The sequence below is a fragment of the Dermacentor albipictus genome, chromosome 2 (genome assembly GCF_038994185.2).
Source record: "Dermacentor albipictus isolate Rhodes 1998 colony chromosome 2, USDA_Dalb.pri_finalv2, whole genome shotgun sequence".
Lineage (NCBI taxonomy): Eukaryota > Metazoa > Arthropoda > Arachnida > Ixodida > Ixodidae > Dermacentor > Dermacentor albipictus.
Window position 1 is genome coordinate 28,165,349 of NC_091822.1, and position 15,679 is coordinate 28,181,027.

The 15,679-nt window shown below is 44.4% G+C and overlaps 1 protein-coding gene and 1 non-coding gene across 2 annotated transcripts in view; both read left to right on the top strand.

Moving 5' to 3' along the window:
* Positions 1–15,679, top strand: part of LOC139055900 (gonadotropin-releasing hormone receptor-like) — a 563,383-nt gene that overhangs the window by 68,360 nt on the left and 479,344 nt on the right. The gene's annotated exons all lie outside the window — the stretch shown is intronic.
* LOC139056474 (U2 spliceosomal RNA) lies at positions 10,156–10,343 on the top strand. The gene has a single exon (XR_011512368.1). It is a non-coding gene; the product is annotated as a U2 spliceosomal RNA (small nuclear RNA).

A 15,679-nucleotide genomic window follows, 5' to 3' on the forward strand; every position in this document is an offset into this window, starting at 1 on the left:
AAGCCAACAAACACTGACACCAAGGACAACATAGGAGAAATTACTTGTGCTTAACAAATGAAAATGAAGAAACGATAAATAAATGGAAATTAAAGTGGATGAAAAAACAACTTGCCGCAGGTGGGAACCGAACCCACGACGAGGGCCTCGAATCCGGCAACATTGATGCCTTCAGGTAGCATATGTGGGTTTATTGACCAGTTGCCTTCACCCAGAAAGATCACGTTCCCGTGATGCCTGCGGCAAGAAGCGCGTTCCACGTCCGCCGCCAAGGTCTGTGAGTGGTGGCGCTGGCTAACGCTCCCATGGTTCTACTAGGACACATAAATACCCAAGAAATTGGATGGGGAAACAGCGCCGTGGTAGCTCAATTGGTTGAGCATCGCGCGCGAAATGCGAAAGTTGTGGGTTCGGTTCCCGCCTGCGGCAAGTTGTTTTTACATCTACTTTAATTTCCACCAATTTATCGTTTCTTCATTTCATTTGTTAAGCACAAGTAATTTTCCCTATGTCGTCCTTGCTGTCAGTGTTTGTTGGCTTCTTATGACATGACTATATATATATATATATATATATATATATATATATATATATATATATATATATATATATATATATATATATATATATATATATATATATATATATATATATATATATATATACGACTTTTACTTCCGTTTTGATCGCTTAAGAGGGTGAAGAGCGTCATTAGATTGCTGTTATATTTAGTTCATTTCCTTGCTTAGTAATGTTAAACCAATTTATGGCCATTCGTACATAAGCAACGTCCTTAATACGTTACGCCTCAAGCTATCCGTCTTACTCAGTAAAATTTCTTCCTGTTGCAGTGCGCTGTTTGCTCCACACTTTACGGTATCTCTTCCCGATATTTCTTTTCACGACTCTGCTGCTTTGCGAGCATTAGGCGTATAGCTAAGGGCATGGATCCCAATTACGTGTGTTCGACCTTCCTGGAAAAAAGGGTAATGTATTGATTTTCGCTTGGAGCGGACGGAAATACCCTTCGCAGCTTCTCGAGGCACATTTACTCTTCTTGAAGTTTCGAAAGAAAGCACTTGCTGTCAGGCTGGGACCTCGCTTTTAGGGCGGTTATGATATATATATGGTCATTAAAAGGCTTTCTGTTTTTTTCGAATATTTAGCTTTCACAGAGAGTAAAAAAGCGTAAGAACACATCTTCGGCGTTTAAACAGTACAGATGTTTTCCGGGAGAAAACTTGAACCAAGTCGAATCTCTAAGAAAAAGGGAAGGCCCTCGAAGGGAAACTGTGGAGTAATCATCTTTTCTGGCAGTCATAAGAAAAGTTGGGAGGTTTAAAAGGCGTCTCTTGCTGCCACAGTACGTTGAAAGCTCCCACCTGGTTTTCCTCTGTCCGTGGGCTCTTTGCTTGACGCCATCAAGTCTTTGTTACCGTATCGTTGTCGTCAAGCCACCCCCTCTACGTTATTTTCACCATCATCCTGCAGCAAAGATACAGAAAAAAAATCAACTCTGCCGTCGCTTTGGTGATGATCAGTTTTTATCCTGGCGATCGTGGTGCTGTGAAGAGAATTTAAAAATTTTCCCTAAGCCTTCATTTTGGCGATGAGCAGTTTTTTTTTTAGGTAGACGCGCTAACCACTGCACAGTCGCGGAGCTCCGTTGAGGCTCTCTGGTGCGGGCTGGATTATGAGCGCCACAGGGACAGTGTCAGTGGCAGTGCACCCATGTAGGAGGGCACACCAGGCTGTAAGGCACAAAGACGGCGTACGTTGTATTTTCCATAATTGCTCTGGACAGATCAAACGTTAAGACAGTGCTTAACGAGCTTACGATTATTTGCACATAAACAGCGATTATCCGGTTCCTTTGCTGTGAGATAGTGCCACGACTTAGGAGTTCATAAAATTATTGAGCTGTGCGTGATTACTGCTTTGATAGCAACACTGAGTCAGCGAATTGTCATTTTTTCCGCTTCAGCGATAGCTTTAGGTATGTATGACAGATTGAGTGCTGTTACGGAAGTCCTAAGGCCCTGCTTACGTTTCAACACTGCTTGGAATCCTGTTTAGCTCCTACGGCGAGACGTTTTTCGGCAGAACGTTGCCGCTGCCGCAGACGCCGCCGCCTTGTTCACACATGGGACAGCACTCATGTAATGAATCGGTTTATATGGAAGCCCTTCTATACTGCCGCTACGGATATGCCGATGGCTGGCTCTGTTCTCTGCAGAATTACGCAGCCGTAACAAGAAGTGCTACCTGAATATTCTCACTTCAATTAGACTATGGCGCTAAGAGCTTAATTCCTTTATTAGACTTGAGCTTTCTATGTCGCGTCCCTCGATGTTACGCAAGACCGCTCTCTCGGCTTCTTTGCGAGTCAGATGAGCCGGTGCGGAAGAGAGTGCATCAGTAACCAGTGCGGACCCCAGAAATGGCGTGATGAAAAGTGGAACGATCCCGGAGACCGAGTAATTCCCAGCCTCGTATGTCACGTGGGTGGCATGGTTGGGGTGTCTGTGTTTGATGATTTGCCTTGCAGGAGCGCAATTATTTATCTGAAAAACCTGTCGCAGCCGGTAAACAGCGTTATAAAATTTAATTAACCTTCCCACGAAAGCTTCGCTTCACATATATTCCAAAATATGCTATGCGTAGGATCTTCACACTTTTTTGTTATGCGTACTCACAATTCCTTCACGGGAATCATTTGCCCCTCGTGCGCGTCGGTGAATCCACTAGCTCATTTTCATATCACGCTGGCTGGGTGCACATATTGCACGTACGCGTGTGCATGCATGTGTGTGTGTGTTTGGGCGTTTGTGTGTGTGTGTGCGTTTCTTTCTGTGCGTTTGTGTGCTTGGATGTGTGTGTGTGTGTTTGTGCGTGTGCACTCCTTTTTTCTTTAATTCTTGAGCGTTTCCTCGATTCTGTCCATCTCCTTACTGCCACAAAGGCGCGGTGGCGCAGTTGAGATGCGCACCTGACTGCCGAACAGTTGCAATGCCCGCGACCACTACTTCCCATTTCCTCGAAAATAAAATACTATGTTCAGTAAAGTCGAAAGTTGGGCTAGTTGGTGAGTGATCATCGTACCTTGCTGGTGAAGCAGCGCACTGACACGGACACAGAGAAGACAAACAGAAAAAGACGACACTCGCTGCACTCGCAACTATTTTATTTCAGAACACATACTTCATATATATATACCCGCGCACCCTCAGGCGTCAAAGAAAATCAAGGCAAGATTACAGGCATCTTTTAACAATCATTTTCCCGCGCAAACTCGGGCGTCGAAGATATGGCACCTATCTATCATGGTGTGCAATCCCATCGTAAGTAGCAACCCTAACGACCATTTTTATTAAACAGTTTTTTTTTCCTATTTTTAGTGTACTTCCAAAAAGGTAACCTCACCATTGTTTAGATGTACAGATGGCTGACTGATACAACCCTCTCCCCTCTTGTGAATATGAAAGGCTTCGATTATTTCCCTGGTTAGCTGATCCTTATGGTGTGATAGAACTGTGGTGTCATTGTAAAGCGGCCAGCACCCATGTTGTGTGCAGTGCCCCTTAATGTGGGAATGAATGTTTCCCCCCAATGACCTCTTGTGCTCCGAAAGTCTCGTGTTTACACACCGACCCGTTTGGCCGATGTATACTTTTTCCACATGATATGGGCAAACAGTAAACTACACATGACCTGCACTCAACAAGTTTTTCTTTATGCTTGACTGTGCACTTACGACCATTTACTTTTACTTTAGTTGAAACTCTACGATCAAGTGCGGCACATATTTTTCCGAGTTTGTTAGGCGCTGAAAAAACTACTCGTAGACCATATCTGCCACCTACGTTTTTTAAGTTATGCGCAATTTTGTGTGCATATGGTAGTGACACAATTTTTTTGCTTTCAATCTCTTCTCTGTTTCGCTCTTTCTGATAGCCATTGCGCACATAACGAATCAACTTATAAGCTGATGTACAGAGTACATGTTTTTCATATCCTGCATTCTTTAATCTGCTAACTTGTTGGCTGAAAGTTTCTTTTATTTTTTCCGGACAAGACTTGGTTAAGGCCGCCCTCAGACATGAGAAAGCTATGCCACTTTTTACAATTTTAGAGTGTCCCGAATTATAGCTAAGCAAGGGTTTTTCTGATCGTGGATTGTATGACCAGCAAACGTGGTCCTGTGCGTAAGTTAATGCCAAATCTAAAAACTGTAGCTTGCCATTCTTCGGCAACTCGACAGTGAAAGCCAGTCCTTGGCTGTTGTCTTTGAACACATTCAAGACTTCATTCACTCTTACGTCCAAAACACCATGTTCGACTATAACCAAAAAATCGTCCACAAAGCGGAACACTTTCACCGCTAGGTCATTAAGGTTTGCATCTATCGCTTTGTCTATGCTACCTAAAAAAATTGTGCTTAGTACCGGAGCTACTTTTGAACCTATACATATACCGGACTTTTGTCTGTACATAACATTATTCCACATTACAAAGGTGGACTCAAGGTAAAATGTTAATAATTCAAGAAAAGTATTAACTGATACGCCACATTTGCTGACAAATTCCATCTCGTCGTTGTCTTCCGTTATACAATGCCTAACACTCGATAATAAGGGACCATGCGGAATATTGTAATACAGATCCTGTACATCTATGCTGAAGAATTCACATCGTCCAGGGTTAGACGTGCTTAAGTACGTTACTAAAGTTTCAGAGTTTGGTAAAACGAACGGATCGGTAACTATCAAGCCATTAAGGTGGTTTTGAAGTGCAACCTACACCTCGAATTGTTTTTCGTGGCAAAAACACATAAGGTTGACGTCCCGTTCAGAGCCATAGTATCAGAAAGGGACTCGTGGCAGCTGGTTGTCTCTTCATTTCTTCAAAACCACCTTAATGGCTTGATAGTTACCGATCCGTTCGTTTTACCAAACTCTGAAACTTTAGTAACGTACTTAAGCACGTCTAACCCTGGACGATGTGAATTCTTCAGCATAGATGTACAGGATCTGTATTACAATATTCCGCATGGTCCCTTATTATCGAGTGTTAGGCATTGTATAACGGAAGACAACGACGAGATGGAATTTGTCAGCAAATGTGGCGTATCAGTTAATACTTTTCTTGAATTATTAACATTTTACCTTGAGTCCACCTTTGTAATGTGGAATAATGTTATGTACAGACAAAAGTCCGGTATATGTATAGGTTCAAAAGTAGCTCCGGTACTAAGCACAATTTTTTTAGGTAGCATAGACAAAGCGATAGATGCAAACCTTAATGACCTAGCGGTGAAAGTGTTCCGCTTTGTGGACGATTTTTTGGTTATAGTCGAACATGGTGTTTTGGACGTAAGAGTGAATGAAGTCTTGAATGTGTTCAAAGACAACAGCCAAGGACTGGCTTTCACTGTCGAGTTGCCGAAGAATGGCAAGCTACAGTTTTTAGATTTGGCATTAACTTACGCACAGGACCACGTTTGCTGGTCATACAATCCACGATCAGAAAAACCCTTGCTTAGCTATAATTCGGGACACTCTAAAATTGTAAAAAGTGGCATAGCTTTCTCATGTCTGAGGGCGGCCTTAACCAAGTCTTGTCCGGAAAAAATAAAAGAAACTTTCAGCCAACAAGTTAGCAGATTAAAGAATGCAGGATATGAAAAACATGTACTCTGTACATCAGCTTATAAGTTGATTCGTTATGTGCGCAATGGCTATCAGAAAGAGCGAAACAGAGAAGAGATTGAAAGCAAAAAAATTGTGTCACTACCATATGCACACAAAATTGCGCATAACTTAAAAAACGTAGGTGGCAGATATGGTCTACGAGTAGTTTTTTCAGCGCCTAACAAACTCGGAAAAATATGTGCCGCACTGGATCGTAGAGTTTCAACTAAAGTAAAAGTAAATGGTCGTAAGTGCACAGTCAAGCATAAAGAAAAACTTGTTGAGTGCAGGTCATGTGTAGTTTACTGTTTGCCCATATCATGTGGAAAAGTATACATCGGCCAAACGGGTCGGTGTGTAAACACGAGACTTTCGGAGCACAAGAGGTCATTGGGGGGAAACATTCATTCCCACATTAAGGGGCACTGCACACAACATGGGTGCTGGCCGCTTTACAATGACACCACAGTTCTATCACACCATAAGGATCAGCTAACCAGGGAAATAATCGAAGCCTTTCATATTCACAAGAGGGGAGAGGGTTGTATCAGTCAGCCATCTGTACATCTAAACAATGGTGAGGTTACCTTTTTGGAAGTACACTAAAAATAGGAAAAAAAAAACTGTTTAATAAAAATGGTCGTTAGGGTTGCTACTTACGATGGGATTGCACACCATGATAGATAGGTGCCATATCTTCGACGCCCGAGTTTGCGCGGGAAAATGATTGTTAAAAGATGCCTGTAATCTTGCCTTGATTTTCTTTGACGCCTGAGGGTGCGCGGGTATATATATATGAAGTATGTGTTCTGAAATAAAATAGTTGCGAGTGCAGCGAGTGTCGTCTTTTTCTGTTTGTCTTCTCTGTGTCCGTGTCAGTGCGCTGCTTCACCAGCAAGGTACGAAAATACTATGTACTGCGTTCGTTGGCAAAGGCTGCTCTTCGCTCCAAAAATATAAAGGATAGCGTCGAGCCCTTGACAGGCAGAAGACTTATCGCTGACAAGCAGTACAACCATCTGTTCCTCGAGAAAGTTTGCTCCCTCGCACGGCCAACAACATCCTGCCACAATGTTCCCAGGCATTAGGCACTGCGGACACGCTCTTTCCCTTCACTTCGCCTCGCTCTTAGCAGCTCAGCGCCGTGTCTGCTCGGGCAGCCGTCGATGCCTTCTGGAGACATTTCAGACAGGCGCCACATCGCTCCAAGTGCGTAGGGTCGCTTGTACCGTGACGCTGATTATAAAGATAGAAAGATACATCGCGAGAAAGCGTATGAGCAGTCGGCCTGAACCAGTGCCTTCTAGCCAGCGACTCACAAAGGAAAAGGGAGAGAACAGCGATGAGGATGATTATTGTAAGCATCGCACGAGAAAGAAACCGAAATAAGTAGCTTGTCGCACACTGAGTTTGCTCTATGTCTCAAAATCCATATTTGCTTTCATCGTCTGACGAGCAAAGAATTCTGGCAACGGACCTCAAATAACTCTATCGGAAAAGAGCCAGTTGTCGATGCACAAACCAGATAGTGGCTGAGTCTCGTTCTCTCTCACAAGTACAAAACACAGCGTCGTCGGCATCTTTAGCATAGTGCCCTACTCTCATTGTCGATTGTCCATCGGGCCATTAGGATGAAGGCGGTGCCGAATGGAAACGCACCTAATGGTAAACGGGAACGATAAAACCACTACAATTTCCGCACTCTTTCTTCCTACGTAGGTTGTCGCTTCGTATCTCTTTTTCTTCTCATCCTTCTGTTTAATTATTGATTCGCTTACGGCGCACCCGCTATAAGGACTCCCGTATCGTTTCCTTCATTAGCCTTCTGAGGACGCAAATGGTTCGTTCATAGCTTGTTCGAATAACGCTGAAACTTGAAGCATCTCTTGTCAGCATTTCGCAGCATCCAACCAGTGATTAATGTCGCCGAATTTACCGGTATCGGAATTCTTTGTTTCAAAAATGTTCTGTGAAATGTATCTGAATCTTTTTGGCAGAATAGAATAAACTCGCTGGATGAATAGGGGAATAAGGGAAGAAAATAATTTAAATCATATGATTTACAGTCTTAAATTTGAACAGTTGGCCATGAGGGACACTGTAGGGTGCCTGATTAATTTCCACCGCCTCTTTATTTATTTATTTTTTTGATAGCGTTCACCTAAAGCATAGCAAACGAGCGCTTTCTTCAATTCCGCTTCTACTGGAGTGCAGCCACCACGTCTTGAAATTGGAAAAGTGGATAATACAAATCATGCAGGGCAGATTTATTTTTTATGCAGAACCGGTTATGTTATTTAGAATTTGTCTTATAAACAAGAACCATGTAGCTTGTTCGCCGAAGGTAAACTTATAGAAAGGAATGAACAATGGGCTTGGTAGTACCAGTGACTATCCAGTTTCATACACGATTTTCATTAAGTGCATCCATCCAGGCACGAATGCATTGACCTTTGCTCTCTTTGCAAGAGCAGGACAGAAAGTTAAAACATTTGTAAGAGGGACTCGCTGCTCGTGACCGGTGTGGTGAGATATGTAGGCGGGTGGCGTGATGTAAGGAGCGCGATTAATATATGAATAGAGACACACTGCGGAGCGGACAAAGTGTAGCTGTGCGTCGGCGTAAACATAATGTCCACTGTTCACATTCGACTTTTTAGGCTGGTATCTGTTGCATTCTCCAGGGCAGCGTGCCCCACCGCGGCCGAGTTGTTGCGACGCCTGTTTATCGAATCTCGATTGACATTACTATTGGGTAGCGTGGCGTTGTCGGTGGGCTGCAGGCATCCGGTAGACTACAGTGACCAGGCAAGGACGAGACGAGTTCTCGTGCGAAACTTGCATGGTTTATTCATTGGTTGGTGAAAGCTAAGAAGAGAATGAAGTGAAAAAGTACGTTGCAGGGCCCATTAAATAGGTCCACCAAAATCGTCACTTAAATCCACTTACGTCAACGTCACGTGATATGCACTGAGTTACACAGCCCTTGGGAACGGCACCCATTCACCCGGCGACCTTCCAGGAGCGCGCCTCTGCAGGTGACACTCAGCAAGTGACCCTGTAAGTCATCGTCGTATATTTGCAGCAGGTTCAACTTTAGGTGGGCCTTTCTTCCAGGCGACGATGGTTCGCGGAAGTTCTCCCGTAGAGCTTCATAGTTCGTGGAAAGGGCTTCTGGTTGTAGATAGGCGGCTGATCCATTGTCCCAGTTGACGTCTTCATGAGCATGCCTCCGCCAGTGGCACTCAATAGGTGACGTTGCAAGTCCTCGTCGTGGATTTGCAGCATGTTCCAGCTTCGGTGGGCATTTCTTCTAGGCGACGTTGGTTCTCGGAAAGTGTTGACAGTTCGTGGGAATTGTAAGCAGCTGATCACTTCTCTTTCGCGCGTCGTTGGTTCGCGGAAAGGGCTTTCACGCACACACACAAAGGGCCCTGTGAACACTGCGGTGCGTCCGCCAAACCGGTAACCACTCGAAACCACCAAGACGAATTAGTAATCCATTCTTCGTTTCGCTTAGGCATGCACACACACGAAGGGCCGTGCAAGCACTGCGGGGCCCCGCCAGACCGGTCATTCGCTCGAGACAACCATGGCAGATTAGGAATCCGTCCTTCGTTTCGATGAGGCATGGTGGCAGAGCATCCTTCTTGCTTGGGGTGTTGCACGCCAACCGTAACATAACAAAAGATATGTTGTGTGAATGAACTTGGTGGCATGCTTTAGTAATGCGTCATTGTCATCTGCGAGGCATGTTCTAGTAGAGGATCTTATTACTGACGCACACAATTGTATCGGACTGGTAAGTGATTCGTGGGCTAACAAATTAACGTGTTTAGATGCGTATCGAAGGTGGCGCTTAAAAAAATCAGCGCCATTCCACTCTGTGAAGGGGGATGACCAGTGAAGCTGGGTACGGGGGCCCCTAATGGCAAACTGTTTTTTGCCGTGCGTCAGACGCCGTATGCACATAAATGGGAGGCGAGGCGCGACTAGCCGCTCCTCCACGATGTTGAGCCTCAAAAGATGATCAGCCACGGGAAGTATACATACCCATGTATTGTTGCAAGCTGGGGCACGACACTTTTTACTAACGAATACCGGCACGTGGAACAGACTCGCACCTCAACGAAGACACACTGTTTCTCCGCAGCCAAGGCGTTCGTGCGTTGCTCGACGTTCCGCAGTGCAGTAGTGGTTCCGAGGTCACTCGGAAACCGCATGCAGTCACACACTACCCAGGCCAGGCAAAACTGTTTCCCCACAAACTCCCTCTGACCTGGCCGTTGCTTCGGGGAAACGTTTTGAATTTACGGGATTGGGGCGACATGGACGACTCGCATTTATTGCCGCCTCGCGGTCCTGGAGGGCAGCACGCTTACATTACCGCCACCACGGGGGAGCGGAAGCAAAGTAAAGGCGATTGCGCAAGCGCTTGAAACGCCGACAAAGAGAGGGCGGTGAGACCGTAGACAAGGCCGACGCGGGTGAAAGTGTAGTATCTATTCTGATCAGCCTAATTCTGATACGGGTTGTATTTGGACCTAATATAACAAGCTTATGTTTGCAACTTGGCGGAGTATTTAAAGCCTGCTTCATCTCCGCACCGGGTCGGCCCGGTTTGGCACTATCTTTGGGATCGGCCCACGTATGAGGAAAAATTCTCAATATACACGGCTCCATGGACGCACGCATTTTTTTCCGGACCTAGTCATATACAGCTTCGCTGTAACTCGAACTATTGTTTGACGGTGATATTGTTGAGGGTAGGGTCCACCGCTGGCGAACGCAGGACAAGCATTTACAGAGGGGAACCTGTGACTCGAATAACGAAAAGAACTAGTGCGGCCGCAGAAACATGTGCGAGCATGGGGCATGGTCGTCTAACAGAGAACATCATTCTTGTATGGCTAGTATTTAACTACGGCCAAAGAGCATGCGCAGAACTATTATGAGTCGTCGCCGTGCTTGATACGTTGGGCCTGTCGAACGTAACAAACTGGTATCGGGGTAGGTCTGCGCGATCGTAAACGCGATAATACTCGTAACTTAAGGGTCACAGCTGCAAAGCCCGAAAGGCACGTGGCAATATCACATTAGTAACATTCGTATGCCACGAGAGATTATAGTATAGCCTACACGTTTCAATAGTATTACAGGTTGTAAATGCCGCTTAGTAATTGGGTGCAGGAAAGTAACGGATTTCTTTGGCGGGTAGCATTAGAATGCTAAATTAGTCAAGTTAAAAGTCACATGCCACCTGCTGGCAACATTTCTGGACACAGTATAAATATTACTGAAGGAATACTGCGTCGCATTGTAAAAGACATCGATAATATACGCAAACGTAAGCGAAGATGCGTATGTGACAAAATAAATGTTCGTGGCAGTTCGTTATTATAGCTATAGTAGGCATAGGCCACGGCTGAGAGCACAATCCTGGGGTCGATCAACTGGCATAGGAACAATGCCAGAAGTATTGGTACTAAAAGGTACTGATAGTGATAGGTTGAAGAATAATTCTATCCAATTTAGAACAATGACCTCCTAGATGAACGGAGCTAGATTTAGCTACATTCATTGGTGTGGCCATTTACCGAACTTTTTTTGCGGAATCGAGAAAATGCCATCAGTTTAAGGTTCGCGTCGAGCTTAAAGGGTCCCTGTAACTCTTTTTTTTTTCGCCCACTATGTTTTCTCTAGATTCTATTCTCAGCACATAAATGAACAAATCGTAGAATGAATTGCGATAATTATTACATGAAAACAAAAGTTGTCATAAAGAGAAATTTCAATATACAGCTATTATTTCCAATTTTCACGGCGCTACCTGCAATTTAACTCTCCCAGGGTGGCGCCTAAAGAACATTGGCGGCAGTCATGGTTGCCAAGTCTGCTCAGTTTGTTGATCACAAGCATCGGCCATGGTTCAGGGCGGAGCGCGATCTCGAAGGCAATGCCGTCACTCTTAGGCTACAACCTTGAGGTGGCTGTGGACGCGCATGTTGATACGTCGTGTCCCTAGATGAAACACCTTCCTCGTGGCTGAGTAAAAAAATTTGACGATCCTTCAAACTCTTGTAAAAGGTAATGCCAAAGTATTTTTTACTTTTGCCATATCGTAAGAACTTCAACCGCACGCAAATTTCTAAACAATGATCAAAGTGCCACTCTTCGAGGCCACGCTTAACGCATGAAGTGCACGAAAATATAGAATCGCGATGCGGCTGTCGTTGCCACGCAACAACGTTTTTCGGGTGCGTTGCATGGCCCGTATATATAGCGTGCAACCAGTTTGTAAGATGACCATGTGTCTGTCGCATGAGAAGCCTCACAAAATCCATGATCGCCGAGATGGAAAGAAATAGTGAACCAAAGCTTTCCTTGCGTCTTTTCCCTACTTCGCGGGTGCTGTCTTGCCGTCTAGACAGCAATTTGGGTTACTGGGTACCTGCAGGAATGGACAGCTTTAATTACCGAGTATGTGGAGTTTTGTATGCACCTCTGGATATGTGCCAATTCTTGGTCAAACACTCACAAAACGTATATGCGGTGGCGTATATGCCCGAACAGATAAAAGCGGCAAGTGACGACGCCGCCCACAAAAAAAAAGAAAAAAAGAAGAAGAAGAAGCTTGCAACAGAAGCAGCCGAGTGTGGAGGAAAAAAGTGATGTGAAGAATATGCGTGATGAACACTCACAACAACAACAACGAAGATGACGGGAACAGCAAAATGGGATCCGTGCGTGCATTGTTTTTGAAAAAGTTGGAGGCCCTCAAGAAGTGTCGAGCGGAGCAAGAACCCGGTCGTTTCATTGCGAAGCGGGGTGAATTTGCTGGCTTGGAAACGCGAAACGGGGCGATGACGCCTCCCAGCCGTCGGCCGTGAGGCATAAAAGTCAAATGCGCAAGAGATCGAGTTCTTGAGCATTTCTCATTGCGTCTTGTATTTCTCGACAGTCGCACGCCCTCCAATGACGACACGACGCCCACAAAGCAATAATAATTAACCTTCATAGGGGAAGTACCAACGCCAGCTGCGAACACAGAAATTATCGGCCGGGCGTATGACATAAGTATACTCTCAAAATAGGCAATCCGAAAGAACCATAGACTCGTGCGTCACTCATAAAACATGTAACATTGATTCCTCTCGCGTTGATACAGAAACCGCGCTATACAACGAAATATTTACATTGTTTGTACTTGCTTAATTATTACACTCAGTTTGCGTCAATAGTTTGACGTTCTCTTTACATTGCATTGCATTTGCATCATTGCCTAACATTTGCTTTAGCATTCCCGGAAACATATAAAGAACGAAACACCTTCTCCTACCAATTATTCACGCACATCCTTCGGTTTGGTCGATTTTCTGACCGGGAAATCACATGATGTAAGAACAAATGACATCCTCAATCATACTGCACCGGATGCTTGTGAATAAAATATGGCGCTTGGTTATTGCGGAATTGTTTTTACCAGATTTGTAGACCGGACGGCTGTTTCCACATTTCACTTGTTTGGCATGTACCTAAACAGAATGATTGCGAAAAAGCGTTAAGGGGAAGCATTACCATGCCTACTTTTCTCTAACATGTAATTTACTTCACCGAGGCCGGTCTATGGATAAAGTTTCGTACCGCCTACCAAATTTAAAATCCCATCACAAGGTATTCCGAGACGAGACTCAGCAGCTGCAATCCTGGCCGGAGGCGTAGGCGAGAAATGCAGACAAAAAAGGCACGCAAACAGCAGCAAGCAAACAAAAACGGATATCAGGCAAAATTATACAATGTTTTAAAAGGTCCGTCGCAGTACACCTAAAACTTGCTCTTACCTGACACCCTTCTTGGACGCATATCAGTTATTTAGTTCGAATATGCTATCTCAAAGTTGACCGTTAGCAAGTAGTGCTATTGCGCCTTCTAAGGCTGACTCCTATAAGTCAACTTTGAAAAGACGTAAATTACCTCCCCGATTAAGGACGATGTTCAAGTGAGTAGCTAAGTAGGAATATTCAGTATAACCTTTTAATACTGACTTAACAATCCGTCCGACAGCTGCAGAAATCAAGCCGGGTGATAATCAATTGTCTACAAAGCAGAAATTTTGCGACTACAGCGCAAGTTCTGTGGTATACATCCGCAAAACCTGATGAAAGTTCCAATAGAAACAATCAATAACACTTACCAAAGACGGCTTTAGTTCCTTCAAGGTCCTCTGGAAATCCTTTGCGTAGCGACTTTAGCATGCCACTTCCCCTGACTCTCCCCACTCGCAGTAGCCCCTGAAATTCTTTTACGTGGAATTACCCCAGTGATCCGTACAGCATCTCCAGGATTGGTGCAGTTGGCCACCCCAGTGTCTCTCCGGCATTTGCATGATTGAGTCAGCGAGAAACCAACGCTCCAGGAAGAAGGAAAATGAAATTTCACCTTCTTAATAGAACGGCATTCTGTCACCGAAGGCGAGCATTTGTGGCATTGAGGATATTCAGGTGCGCCTCTTTCTTTCATCCCGTAATTTTGCAGAGAGCTGGTCACCGGCACATTTGTAGCGGCGGCAAATCAGGCCATATAACTGATTTTTTAGGTAGTAGCTGTCTCACGCAGCTGGACGCGTGTGATTCCTCCACCTCACTCGCCACAGCAGGAACTCCAGGTTCCTTTTCTCACTGCCACAAGAAATGGCGTCTGTGACGTGTTTCCGGCGCCACAATTGCTTCCGGCACCTGCAATCAGCAAAAAAAAAAATGGCCTTGGAGATCAGCTTCTGTTAGCCATAATCAGCTGTCCCTAGGGGCCGGGCATTTGGACGCTACCAATTGCTTTACACCGCCTTCAGTACATCTCCGCTCGCAGTCATTCGGGCCAATAGTAAACTGTTTAGAGGATTGGGTTGTCGCAAAAAAAGGTACTGCTTAAAGCTGGGCATGCGCGAATGGTTGACATTTGAAATAGAAATCGTATGCTGTTTACGATCTATTTCGCTTTGAATTGAGAATTCACATTTCGGAATTGTCGAATATTCCTTTCTCTTCAAATATAAGGAATAACGACACTTATTCGAGGTCTCGACGACAAAGAGAGAGAGAATATGGTGACTACGTTTTCTATGAGCGTCGCAGGAGAGCTGCAGCTCTTGCAGGGAGACATTATTTCCTGAGTGAGAGAACGAGGCAGAAGACATTTACTAGTTATTTTCAATCAAGAGATCAGAGTTATTTATTTTGACAGCGTATAAACGAATTTGCTGTCTTCATTTAGCCAAAGCATTGTGTTGAACCTAGCTCACTGTATTTGCATCCCTTCAAAACAATGTGTGATGCTGTAGTATCGCACTTGCAACAGTCTATATTGAACGGAGGTTGTGTTATTTGTTTCATTACTATCATTGGCATAATTTTCCAGAAAGCTGTAAGCATTGGTCTTTGTCAGTTACAACATCCTTACTTAACCCGATGGCCAGGTCTGAACGGAATTGCAGGGATGCATAAAATCAATGAGTAAGCCTCGTTTTATTAGAATCCGAGCTCCACAAAGACTCAGTTTGTTTCGATCTGACACAATATTCTGTATTTGTTTCCATAATTGAGCATCGTTTTTATATTTTTTATTATATATGTATTCAATTCGATTCGGAAATTTAGCTTTTTTCTTACAGCCCTATTTATTATGCGTTGGCACTGTAGTTCATATCAGTTCATATCGCTTTTACCGGCTAGCGGTTTGCTTTGCAATACTGTTATGTACAGCATTTTAGCATTTTTTGTAGTAATTACTGTGTGTAGAACTCTTAGTGGCCATCACACACAGGCTAGTAAGGAACTTGGTACTATGCTGCTTTGCGTGCGGGCCAAAAGGCACCATCAAACTGCCTTTCGGGAGATGCTGACTGGAGGAGCCCTAATAAACTCGTTGGAAGCAAACCTTTTGCTTGAGTGATTACTTTGCAATATTCGGATTGAATAGTACTTAGTATTAAA